The following is a 12,949-nucleotide window of genomic DNA, read 5'->3' as shown; positions in this document are numbered from 1 at the left end:
TTTTGGGAGTCATTTTATTTATTGCATACACAACATTTTGACTTTTTGATACACAATTGACATCTTCAAAATACATTTAATATCCCAGGCATGGACCTAGACTACTTTCTATTGGTGATTTGGTTCTGTGGAAGGTAGATGCCCAATTTTCCGAATTTCAGTGGTCTTGGTGTTCGGAAAATTAATATAAGGTGTGCGAAAACCTGTTCTATGGACGGACTTGCAAAAAAAGTTTCTGCAATAGACTAAATGACCCTAAAATATCACGGAAAGCATAATTGAAAAATAATACCCAGCTGTATTCCATCATACCGTATTGAGGCAAAATTTTGGTTAAAACATGCTTTTTTCATGCTTTTTTAATTTTTTACCTAAAATGCTTTTACACTATTTTGGGGAGTGAAAATTTATTTATTTGACAAGAAATGTATATCAATGTATTGAGCTGGATCTTTGAATTAAAAAAGTTCACACCGACTTATTTCTGTGACCCATAGTTTTTGACGTACCGTAAAACCCCGTCTACAAGCATATATAGTGTTTTTTAGGAAAGCTAAATTAATTCGAAGCAAGCGTAAATATACCAATACAATAGATTGGTCTTAAGATAATACTTGTTTGTATATGCTTGGATCCGTAATTTATTTGCTCAAACTCCATAATGGCGCCTGGATTAATGTAGCTTTCCATCAGAAGCACTCTATATGCTTGTAGACGGGGTTTTTACGATATGCCTTCCAGAATACCATAGGCTATTTCAGCATGAAATACATATTATTTGGATTTTTCCACTTTTATACATGTAAATACATAGACCTATAATAGCAGGAAGCCCACAATAACAAGTCCTATGATTAAAAGATTTAGAGAGGTTACAAAGTCATTTTGAAGTTTTCGCCCAACATTCATATCAATGCATTAACACTTTTTATTTCAAATATTTTTTATCATGTAAAATTAACTTTTTTGGTCAAAATTAAACAAAATCATCAAAATAATACATTTTACCCAAAATATTGCATCAAGATAAAATAAAGACAAATATTGAATACACATGTGACATGTATTCTCCACACCAAATATGAAGTTCATACTATATGTGACCATCCAGCACAACTGAGCCCTGAAGTCGCCAATCATCATTTTTGAGATATTCAACCAAAATATTCTGCTTGAAATTAGCTTTAAAATGATGTATATCATGTCTACTATAGTACTTGACATTTAAGTAGTGAAAAATCAATAAAACAGTCAATAAATCCTTTGTTTCCTATTGTTAATTTGTTTATTGTTAAGTTCAATGGAGCATATCTCAATAGTGGCACTGGCGACATCCGGGCTCAGTTGTGGTGGATGGTCACATATTTACTTTCAAAGTTATGTCTGTTTTAATAATTGGCATTTTTGGTTTTAAAAAAGGAAAAAAATCACAAAAACTGCATTTTTCAAACCAAATATCTCAGCTCATGTCGCTTTTCAGAAATGCCTGCCAGATTAATCAGAAAGATGGGACTCTTATTTTTTGGATAATTTCAACCTGGCTGACACTTTTGCCTAAAAATGATGCACAAAAAACTAGAGCAGATAGACCGCTGTGATCTTTCTACTATGATCATGCAGTGTAAATGTAGTCAACTGAATATAACAGATATACCACTGATTACACAGTGTATAGTGCTATCTAGTACTGAAGATAGCAGACACACTGCTGATCATGCAGTGTAAAGTGCTATCAACTGAAGATAGCAGACATACCACTGATTACAGTGTATAGGCCTACACACTGATTACACAAAGTACCAGTCCTCTTTCCCCTTCTCTCTATCTCCCTTTCTCTTTCTTTTCTCTCTTTTACCTTTTTTAGGGATCTACTTTTTTAGTACATACACCGTAGAAGTGACGTAGTTAATCGGATTAACTACCATAGCAATAGATGAATACAATTTTGGCTATATCGCCCCGCACTACAGCGTTCATGCGGTACCGATGCATTGAACCATAAATGTCAAAGAAATCCTGATAACTTGCACCTGTAAGATTAGTCTCTTTGAAAAGAGTGGTATTCTATTATATGATTGAAGACAGGTGATGAGTGCAAAGTGCTGCAGTGCAGCGCGGTATATTCAAAACTTGTATTCATCTATTGCTATGGTAGTTAATCCGATTATGACGTCACTTCTACGGCGTATAGTGTTACATACCTCATATATAGATTCCTGTCATCTGATTGGTTAAAAGTGCAGTCATTGAATTAGCTATGCCCTCCTTTTTAAGAATTACGTAAAAACTGAACTATTCCCCGGGCATAGTCATTTTCACATCATCGGTGTGCGTCCCGATCAAACTCTACGCGCGCGATGACGTGTTCGCATTACACACGCGGCGCCAACCCGCTGCCTGCCAGTTGCGGTGACGCGATCAGTTCATAACGAAAAACTTTCTTTGTAAATTTTACCATGACCTATGAACAATAAAATAGGCCTTTTAACCAATCAGATGACAAAAAGTATATAAAACAAATATTGACTGCTTTATTTGGGTCATAGTTAACATTATAGGCCCATGGTGATCTCAAAACCATGCTATGACCCTCGGCTGTGCCTTGGGTCATAGCATGGTTTTGAGATCACCTTGGGCCTATAATCAAAACCATGCCGCTCATAGCAGTCAATATTTGTATACTATCTACTGAAGATAGCAGACACATTGCTGATTATGCAGTGTAATCAACTGAAGATATCAGATATACCACTGATTACACCCCGGGATTAGTGCTATCTACTAAAGATAGCAGACACACTGCTAATCATGCAGTGTAAAGTGCTATCAACTGAAGGGTTTAGTTTGAAGGTGATTATGTTCTTAATATGCTTTTTTGAAATTAATGGGTGATAAATAGAACTAGCCCAATTTGCAATTAGCGAGCAAGTTCCATTCCCAAACCAGCGAGCATCTTAGATCATCATACAGGTATAAGAGTCCAGCACAGAGCCTGCACAATTCCGTTGCAATTAGTGGTGGGTTAAGCCCATTATTTATCTTAATTCTGCTACTTCTTCCACAGCAGTTTTTAACATGACACATATAGTGTCATTCACGTGAGGCCACAAATTAGTCCCCCAGATCATTAAAGATAGTCTGATAAAATGTCACTTAATATTGCCAAAGATAATTCAATTCATCTCTTGACTTTTGCTGAAGGCTGGTACTTTACAATACTAATTTATAGCATTGTTTGACAAATTGTGTAGGTTGAATAAACGGTACCAACAAGAAAATGTACGCTCCATTCAAAAAGCATGCTTTTTTTCTGTAACCATGGCAGCTCTATAAGAGGTAGATTGATGTCCTGAGGTCCCCTTTTCAAATCATCATGCCCCTGTGAAAGAAGACAATAATAACAAGAACATAATTATTTAAAAAGCTTTAATTATAAAACCATTTGATGTAAATCAATGTTATTGCACACTGTTGGCAGGGCACCCTTTTTAAAGGGTGCCACTTGGAAATTTGGAAAATCCTTAAAAGGGTGGGGGTTTAAACTTTGTTGGTAAAAGGGTGGATTGATATAAAGGGTGGGAGTAAAATAAAAGGGTGGGAGTGCCAGCTTGCAATATATATTTATTGAATGATAAAATAACCACAAGAATAAGTGCCAAACCACTGCCAGCAAAACATATCGCAAGATAAAATTCTATTTGATGCATGTTTACATCCACTAGGTTATCGTGTGATGATAAGTGCAGAATTCGGCGTACTTGATTTACTTCAAACCAAATTGCCTGTGACTTCATCAATGTATACAAATAGGGGAAAAAACAAAAAGTGGTGGGGGTCAGGGATTTTCAGTATAAAGGGTGCCTCAGTAAAAAGCGTGGGGTCAGGAATTTTCAATATAAAGGGTGCCTCAATAAAAAGGGTGGGGGTCAAATAAAAAGGGTGGGGGTCAAACCCCACTGCCAAGTATGTTGCATGCAATGCATGGACGAAATCTACCAACATGAATTTCAACCAATGAATTTTTTGGATCTTGGATTCTATACCTCCCTGTAAACTTAAAGTGGAGGTGTGATTGAAAGGTCTATTTTTGTTCACGGAGTGAACATTTCCCCCACTTGGACCCATATCTCATATGCACAGTTTATCCCTTACATACACCGTGTCTTGAATAGCTATTGTAGCCCATCAACCCTGTGGTTAAGAGGCTAGGAAATAATTTCTAATGTCTCATACCCGGGTTTATATCCCTTTATCTAATCCTGCCCCACATGACAAGGTTCAGTGCAGAGTCCTAGTTAGATATGAAAATGGAAAGTTAGAACAAATTACTATACCGTACACCTGATCCATGAACTGTGTCTTGTTTGTTTGAATCAGGGTCCTGCGTCACAACATTTAGCTAGAACAGATCATTTTGAAAGCTGAAGTTGTCTGATGAGTAACAGGGGCAATGTGGCGCAGTGGTACAGGCTCTACCTCACAGTTGGAGGGTTGCAAGTTCAAGCCCTGGCGGTGCCATCGTGTTGTGCACTTGGGCAAGGCGCTTTACTTCACTTTTTTTTCTCTACCCATGGGTGAAATGGGGAGCTGTTAGGAATTTTGTCCATTTAGCACCATCTAAAGGTATGAGCATGCCTTGAGCATTGTATAGCAGAGCCATATTCTAACAACAGCAGAATACATGTGAAAGGTGCTGTATAAATGGCAACATTTATTAATAGTGGATGTAGGCAAGTTGTTCTACTCTTTTACCGGGCTTTGAGTTTTAAAAATATTGAGGAGTGCGATAAATAGCACTCCTCAAAATTGTGAGGAGCGCTATTTTGTGAATGAGGAGTGTGATTACACTTAAATGTTATGTAAGCTTAACCCTAACCCTACCCGTGGTTTTTGTGCTATCGGAAGGGAAAGAAGGAACGAAAAGGAGAGAAGATGAAGAAGAAAGTCACTTGGCACCCCTGGATTCGAACCTGGGACCCCTCGCATGCCACGCAGAAGATCCCCAGCATGTAGCTACACAGGTGACGTTGGCCCGATTCCCTGGGTATATATGACTTGGTCTGATTGCGTCATCAAGTCCCGTGGAATGCATGCACGCAGAGCGTTTTTAATAGTGAGCTTTAGTGAGTCCTAGTTCTGTTAGGGTTAAGAAGGCATATAGGGAAAACATGCATGTAGCTTAACCCTAACCCTACCCGTGGTTTTTGTGCTATCGGAAGGGAAAGAAGGAACGAAAAAGGAGAGAAGATGAAGAAGAAAGTCACTTGGCACCCCGGGATTCGAACCTGGGACCCCTCGCATGCCACGCAGAAGATCCCCAGCATGTAGCTACACAGGTGACGTTGGCCCGGCCAACGATTCCCTGGGTATATATGACTTGGTCTGATTGCGTCATCAAGTCCCGTGGAATGCATGCACGCAGAGCGTTTTTAATAGTGAGCTTTAGTGAGTCCTAGTTCTGTTAGGGTTAAGGGGGTACTACCCCCCTTTGGTAAATTTGAGACTTTTTTTGAAAAAAAAAAAAAAAATAATAACACACTGGTAACAAAGGTTATGTATATTATTGGGGCAAGGAATCAAATTACTTCACTGAAATTTCAGTGATTCAAGACAAGCAGTTCAGTATAATATGATAGGATATGAGGTACATCCTAGCTGTACCTCTTTTCTTATCATAAATAATGAACTGCTTGTCTTGGGTCACTGAAATTCCATTTTAGTATTTTGATTCCTTGCCCCTATAATACGGATACATTTTGTTACCATTTTGTTATTAGTTTTTGAGAAAATGCAAAAATATACACAAATTTATTGAGGGGTGTAGTACCCCCTTAAAGATTTAAGGAGTGCTTTAAATCACACTCATTATGATCATTTAAGGAGTGCAGAAGAGTGTGATAGCACTCACAGAACTCTCGCACTCCTCAAAACTCTAAGCCTGTTTTACTGCATGAAAGAACTGAATATTGCATAATGCTTGCCATTATGAACATTTCCTCCAAAAAATAATACTTGACTTGGTACTTGACTTGGCTATGATAGTGCTTAAAATGTCTTTATAACCGCCATATTTTAAGAGTCATGACATAATAATTTCTGATCCATTATTACATTTCCATGTACCTTTTAACATATTATTGCACTTAAATTGTAAACGGGGGAGGAGAATTTGCCCCAGTCAAACTCTTGCCCCTGTATCCCCCAGTAAAACCCAAACTTACGAAAATTTCCACTTTTTGAGCCAATTTTGCGCAAAATTTGTTGATTTTGCCCCCCCCTGAAATTCACTTTGCCCCCCCCCCCCGCCAAAAAAAATCCTGGCGCCACCACTGGCTGTGGCTCAAATAATCATGGCTCAAAATGAACATCATAGTCGACAAACAATAATTTCATCCCGGTACACCGCTGTTCGACAGTGTCTCACTTCAAGCAATTCCAAAATGTTGACAGCCCTGCCACCTACCTTTGATAATGATCTGAATTTGTTTACTGTATAGGCCTAATAGTTTTACTGTTGTCATGACTCTACTTACCAAGTTACAGTTAAGTATTATCAATTGTGTCCTTACACACCCTTCACAGAAATTAATCAATCCATTTACAGATTTTACACATCTCCACACATTGATAAGCTGGGCCAACTGCAAACCAAACACAAAGACATAATAGCATAATCACTAATCAGTAATATCAACTTGACTAATATTGAATGTTACTGCAAAAATACCCACACATGTAATATAGTTTGGCAGTGATGTATGTGTGTATTTTGGTCACATTTTCGAATCACACACATAAAGTTAATCGCACATATATACGCACGCAAATTAGAAATTCAAACTTTAACGATTAATTTAGAGAATCATTGTTTTTAGATTCAGGATGTATACCAAAATTGCTTTAAAAAAAAAATTATTTTTGGAATCTAATTAGGAGTTTTGCACACTAGTAAACCCTAATTGATTGATTTTGGTATGTAAATTTTGACCCAAAAATCAAAAAATGCAACGGCCACTGTCTAGTGCAGGGCAATGCATTCCGAAAATAGTGTATCCATTGCTACATAATTAATCCTGTTACATTGCTACTTCTACAGCAAATACCCTTTATACTTTGTTTTTTGCATGTGTTTACCATTGGGACACTTTCAGGGGGGTTGGCAGTTTTGCAGCATACATGTTTCTACTACGGCTAAATGGGCCACTCTCTGTGACAAAAAGTTGAAAATGGCCCTGTACCACTTTAATTTATTGGCATGATACATGTACATATGTCAGCATAATTATTTATGAACATAATTATTTATGATTAGTGTCTAACAATCACGCCAGGGTTGCGTGCCTTCGCGTATCGCAGTAGAGCTTTGCGTGCCTTCGCGATTACGGGATAGACCTTAAAAATAGACGGTAAGTGCATAGCAGTTTTGCCCATCTCATTTCATAGAACAATTGGCCCTCATTATCGGGTGAAGCTTTGACTGCTCGCACTCGCACACAATGGCGGCGGGTCCAGAGCCAAAATTCTCGTTTGTGGTGGGACGAAATTTTGATAGACCTTTTACATTGTAGCTCTGTGCCCGTTATTTTATGAATTCTTCATGTTCTAAATTTTAAAAAACAAGTAAGTTACAGACTATATTCAAACACAAGAAAAATAGTCCAAAGAATCAACATGTTGCCATGGTAACACAAATTTATTGATGTGGCGGGACGGAATGATAAACTTCATGTATTTGTGAACACAGTATGTTTGTTGAATTTGTATCAAAAGTACTACTGGGATAAAACATTTGTTTCTAACATGGGTATTAACTTCATCTACCCTTTTGTTATGGAAGGAATTATAAAATTCACCCCCCTCTTTATAGTACGCTCATTAATTTGTAAAAATCAGGACGGAATGTGGCTGGACCGAATTTTGTCCACCATGTCAAAATCAACAAAAAAACAAACAATTGATTCACTTTAAAACTTTCACTTGGAATGAAAAATTATTGCAAAATATTGACTGAGAAAGAAATTTTTTATGCCTTCCTGAAAATCATCTCAAAATGTAGCGGACTGGCGGGCCATGTTTTACACCATAGACCCTGAAAATAGAATTATTGCTGACATCCTACTACAAAAGGCCTGAAAAAAAAGAAGTTAAAATGACTCTGAGTCTAGCAATGTTGATGAATTCAAATTTTGTGTACTCAGGAATATTTAGTTGATATTTTGAAAGTAGGCCCCTATTGACTGAATTTTTTTTTGTCCCTTCCGGAACTTAAAAAAATCACCTCAAAATGTGGCGGGACGGAATTTTACACCTATTTTAATTTAGTTCTTTATTTTTGCAAAGTCCACTGACACTGAGATTTTTTTAGTGCTAAAATTGTCTATATACAGAAGACCTTTATAATACCATAAACAAAAAAACCCTATCTTTTTAAATAATGTAGTAACATCAAATTTAACAATTCCGTCCCGTCACACTGAGAGGGCGCTACGTGTGTATTTTATTGCTTGCATTCCGAAATTGACGGGCAAATTACTTTTTTTTGCTGATTCATAATCTTTGGTTAGTAGTCTAACCAGCTCTCGAAGAAATTCACTCCTGTGACAATTTCTAAATTTTAGGTTGAGTGATGACCATTTTTGGCTCTGGCCCGGCGGACTTACTGCATACATGCTTGGCACGCTGGCGGGCAGTGGCGGCTACATGATGGACGTAACACGTACATTGTTGTATGTTCCAGCTTGGCCAAGAATTATCTAATTGATGTATGCATTTATTATAAACCTATATAAAGACCAATGGGGCATTATGATTGTTGAAGAAAATATATGCTTGGTGTTCACGACATTTATTTAAAAGTGGCCAAAACAATGTTGACAATATCCGTTCAATGAATGATTCATGCATTCAATTTCAAACTTGACATTGAATGCCGGGCAGGTCCCCCACTGTCAAAATCGGACCAGCCAAATTTACACTATTAGTACAGAGCCTGAAAAATAAGATCCCGCAAATCACAAATTGAAACACGTATGGGAGCTGCCATGGGGTGGTTGGGGGGTCGCCGGGGTGTAAACGAACGCGTCACCAGCAAGCGTCCTACGCGATCAATAACGTGTATAGGGCGCATAATCGCGCTGTACGCGACCGGTAGTTCCTGATATATGCGATGACAGGGTCAATGGCCGCTTCTGCCCCCGTCAGACTTTCCTGCCGCTGTGGCAAGTGGAAGGGCGTTTCAACCAATGACAAGCCTTGATTGTGTCCTTTTGTCTGCAATGCGTGTGTGCCACACCGCTCAGCGGCAAGCAGTAGACTGTTGCCCTCAGTTGTCAACCGTCTGGATTGACGACTGAGAAAACTATGTGGGAAAAAAGTGACGGATTTTGCAACAGGATTCCTGTGCCGTGGTATAGAGCATGCGCAGTTATGTCCAAATTGACCTTTTGACCGAGTTTGTTGTTTTTATAACTTCAGAGCGCAATCTTGTCACAGCGGCGCGGTACAGCGACGCGGTACACAGGCGCTGCTAGCATGCTAGTCAGTCGCGCTACAGCGCACAACCAAGTCGCATTGAATAGTTTTCAATAGTACAGGGAACCCATACCATAGTGGCTCTGCACAAAAAAAATGATAGGGCAGCGCCAATACCGATCATACCGTAGCTTAGGTATGCCAGGTGAATTCAAATTTGCCATCAAACGGCATCATTTTATATATCAAATTAAAGCCCTTGAGTGAAGAAAGCCATCAACACTGAAAACCTTTTTGTCATAGCACTTTCCGTAGCAAAGTTACATCTAGTCAAAGATTGACTTTCATCAAAAAGATTCAGCTGGCAAAATTCCAAAAAAAAGCATTTCGGGGGTGTTTCTAGATCTTAGTCTCATGACGATAGCAGCTTTTTTTTAATGGAACTGCTATCAAAATCCCTCTGAAATTCCATGTGCGAGTCTCTCATCACCAAAAAAAATCATATATTTGGGTCAAGTGAAGTAGACAACATATTTATGTAGGTTTCCTTGAGCAAGCGGTTCTTTTAAATTTCAATGTAAATTTGCATTGCCGGTTTAGGCCATTTTGGCTGGGATGTGTTAAAACTGATGTTTCCCTCTCATACCTATAGTAGGAATTCCAATTGAATGAATGCAGCTTTCAATAGCTGTAGGCCCTACTCGATCCAACCGCGACCGTATATCGCGTATTTCAAACTACAACGCGAACGCACGACCTTGGTCACAATGCTAATCAATCAAGAGTGCATTGGCATGGTTAGATTCACTTCTGCGTTAATCACGCACAGTCGCACACGTTGGCGTACATCGCACAGTGTACGCAAAAAAACCTCACGCTATTGTAAACTGCGCTCATTCAATTGGAATTCCTACTATACATACCGATCAAATGATGTGTCTGTTTTGCCCAGTTTTTTTAAGTTTGCGTTGCGAACTAGATTGGAATTATGCTGGTTTCATACTACCCTGTCCCTGACGCTTGCCGCTTAGCGGCGTGGCGCACACTCATTGCAGACAAACGGACACAATAAAGGCTTGTCATTGGTTGAAACGCCCTGCCGCTTGCCGCAGCGGCAGGAAAGTATGCTGGAGGCTTTAGTCTATAAGCAAGCGGCAGGGTAGTATGAAACCAGCAATCAGGGTCCTGGCCCGGGTTGAAGGGTGACACTGTTGACATTGGTCATTGCCGATTGCCGATTGCATGCAGCACATGAGCAGCTGCATAGCCATACATGCATAGTGCATGCAGCGTCCTAACCTTGTCGTACTCGTTAGTCTATTTTATTTACTTTAAAATGTATAAAAATTATCTGTATCCACACAAGTGACACAATACTTACAAATCTTCACACAATCACGCAACCACACACGTAGCCATCGTTGAAATAAAGCAGAATACATTGCCGTGCTGGTACAACGCACTACCGCCGACATGGCTGGATCAGCAACACAGCGAGATGAGCGAGTCAGCGAAATACCGATACATCGATTAGGCCGTCTGGCCATGCAAGGTTGCCAGTCATCAAGAAATCCTCCGTCCCCCCCTGCGAGAAGCGTTTACTGTATTTGGCCCTCTATTGACGGCAACACAGATGTACCAGAGCGGGAGATTTAATTCGTAATTCAATACTCATGATTGTGTATTGAATATCACTGTCGTGTACAATTCCCGGGTACAATTCTGTATAGCACACAATAAATAATGGATGGAACCCCCGACCTCGGGACACCGCAGTTTTACATCGGGGACACCGCAGTAATGGCGAAGTTGGATAGGTTTTGATCAATCCAACGAGCCAAGTCATGGTCAGGATTTGGTCGGCCATCTTTGGTTTCCCGCTAGCACCAACCTGGGGTATTGAGCTCCCGATTGTGCAAATAAAAGCCGCCTAACTCCTGGAGAAGATGCAAAGACGAGGAGGGTTAATATAATAATATATACAATAGAGGTAATCCTGTCGCATCTATTCATACATATAGTCCTTTTGTTCATCCATTTGTACATCTATGAATACATGCGACGGGATTACCTGCGGAATTATCTCTATAGACGAATCCAAATACACGCATTCCTACACCTGACTAGCAGCCTTTAGTTGGGTAGCCGTCGGCTACAATGCACTCAAAATGTGAAATGATTCGGCCTTGGCGGAAATTTTAAACTGCATTCCATCACCTGTTTTACACCTTCCGCGAAAACACCCGCGAAAACACAGGCAGACAAAAGAATAACACAATACAGTTCCCTTCGACAAAACACACAGCATGGTCTATTCGCTGTTGAAGTGACATAATAATCGGATTAACTACACGCGGTATCTATGCATTGATGTACTTGCGAACAAAAGGACTATTTGTATGAATAGATGCGACGGGATTACCTGCGGAATTATCTCCATTATATATATTATTAGCTATTATTCTAGTAACCCTCCTCGTCCTTGCATCTTCTCCAGGTGTTAGGCGGCTTTATTTGCACAATTGGACGCTCAAAGCACCAGGTTGGTGCTAGCGGCTACCCAAAGATGTCCGACCAAATCCTGACCATGACTTGGCTACTTGGATTCGTCTATAGTATTATTCTATTAACCCTCCTCGACCTTATCTAGGTGTAAGGCGGCTTTTATTTGCACAACTGTTGGAACTGTATTGTATTGTAAACTTAAATCAATCTTTTGTCTACCTGTGTTTTCGCGGAAGGTGTAAAACGTGTGATGGAATGCCGTTTAAAATTTCCGCCAAGGCCGAATCATTTCACATTTTGAGTGCATTGTAGCCGGCGGGGACCCAACTTAAGGCTGCTAGTCAGGTGTAAGGATGCGTGTATTTGGATTCCTCTATAGACGAATCTAAATTCACGCATTCCTACACCTGACTAGCAGCCTTTAGTTGGGTAGCCGTCGGCTACAATGCACTCAAAATGTGAAATTATTCGGCCTTGGCGGAAATTTTAAACTGCATTCCATCACCCGTTTTACACCTTTCGCGAAAACACAGGTAGACAAAAGAATAACACAATACAGTTCCTTCGACAAAACACACAGCATGGTCTATTCGTTGTTGAAGTGACATATTAATAATCGGATTAACTATACGCGGTATCTATGCATTGACGTACTTGCGAACAAAAGGACTATGATGTATGAATAGATGCGACGGGATTACCTGCGGAATTATCTCCATTATATATATTATTAGCTATTATTCTATTAACCCTCCTCGTCCTTGCATCTTCTCTAGGTGTTAGGCGGATTTTATTTGCACAATTGGACGCTCAAAACATCAGGCTGGTGCTAGCGGCTACCCAAAGATGTCCGACCAAATCCTGACCATGACTTGGCTACTTGGATTCGTCTATAATGGTGTACTAAAATAGCACGTGAATCAGGCGGCATAGGACACGCAACACGGACGTACGAGGCTGGCGAAGATACAGG

At 39.7% G+C, this 12,949-nt stretch overlaps 1 long non-coding RNA gene across 1 annotated transcript; it reads right to left on the bottom strand.

Annotated features, from left to right (window-relative positions):
- LOC140162880 (uncharacterized) lies at positions 1-11,052 on the bottom strand. The gene is made up of 3 exons (XR_011860367.1): positions 10,853-11,052; positions 6,534-6,641; positions 1-3,379 (listed from the first exon to the last, which is right to left on the bottom strand). It is a non-coding gene; the product is annotated as an uncharacterized lncRNA (long non-coding RNA).
- Between the last annotated feature and the right edge of the window lie 1,897 nt (positions 11,053-12,949).

The sequence above is a fragment of the Amphiura filiformis genome, chromosome 10, assembly GCF_039555335.1.
Source record: "Amphiura filiformis chromosome 10, Afil_fr2py, whole genome shotgun sequence".
NCBI lineage: Eukaryota > Metazoa > Echinodermata > Ophiuroidea > Amphilepidida > Amphiuridae > Amphiura > Amphiura filiformis.
Note: the sequence above shows the minus strand (reverse complement) of the source record. Positions and strands in the feature narration are given on the sequence as shown.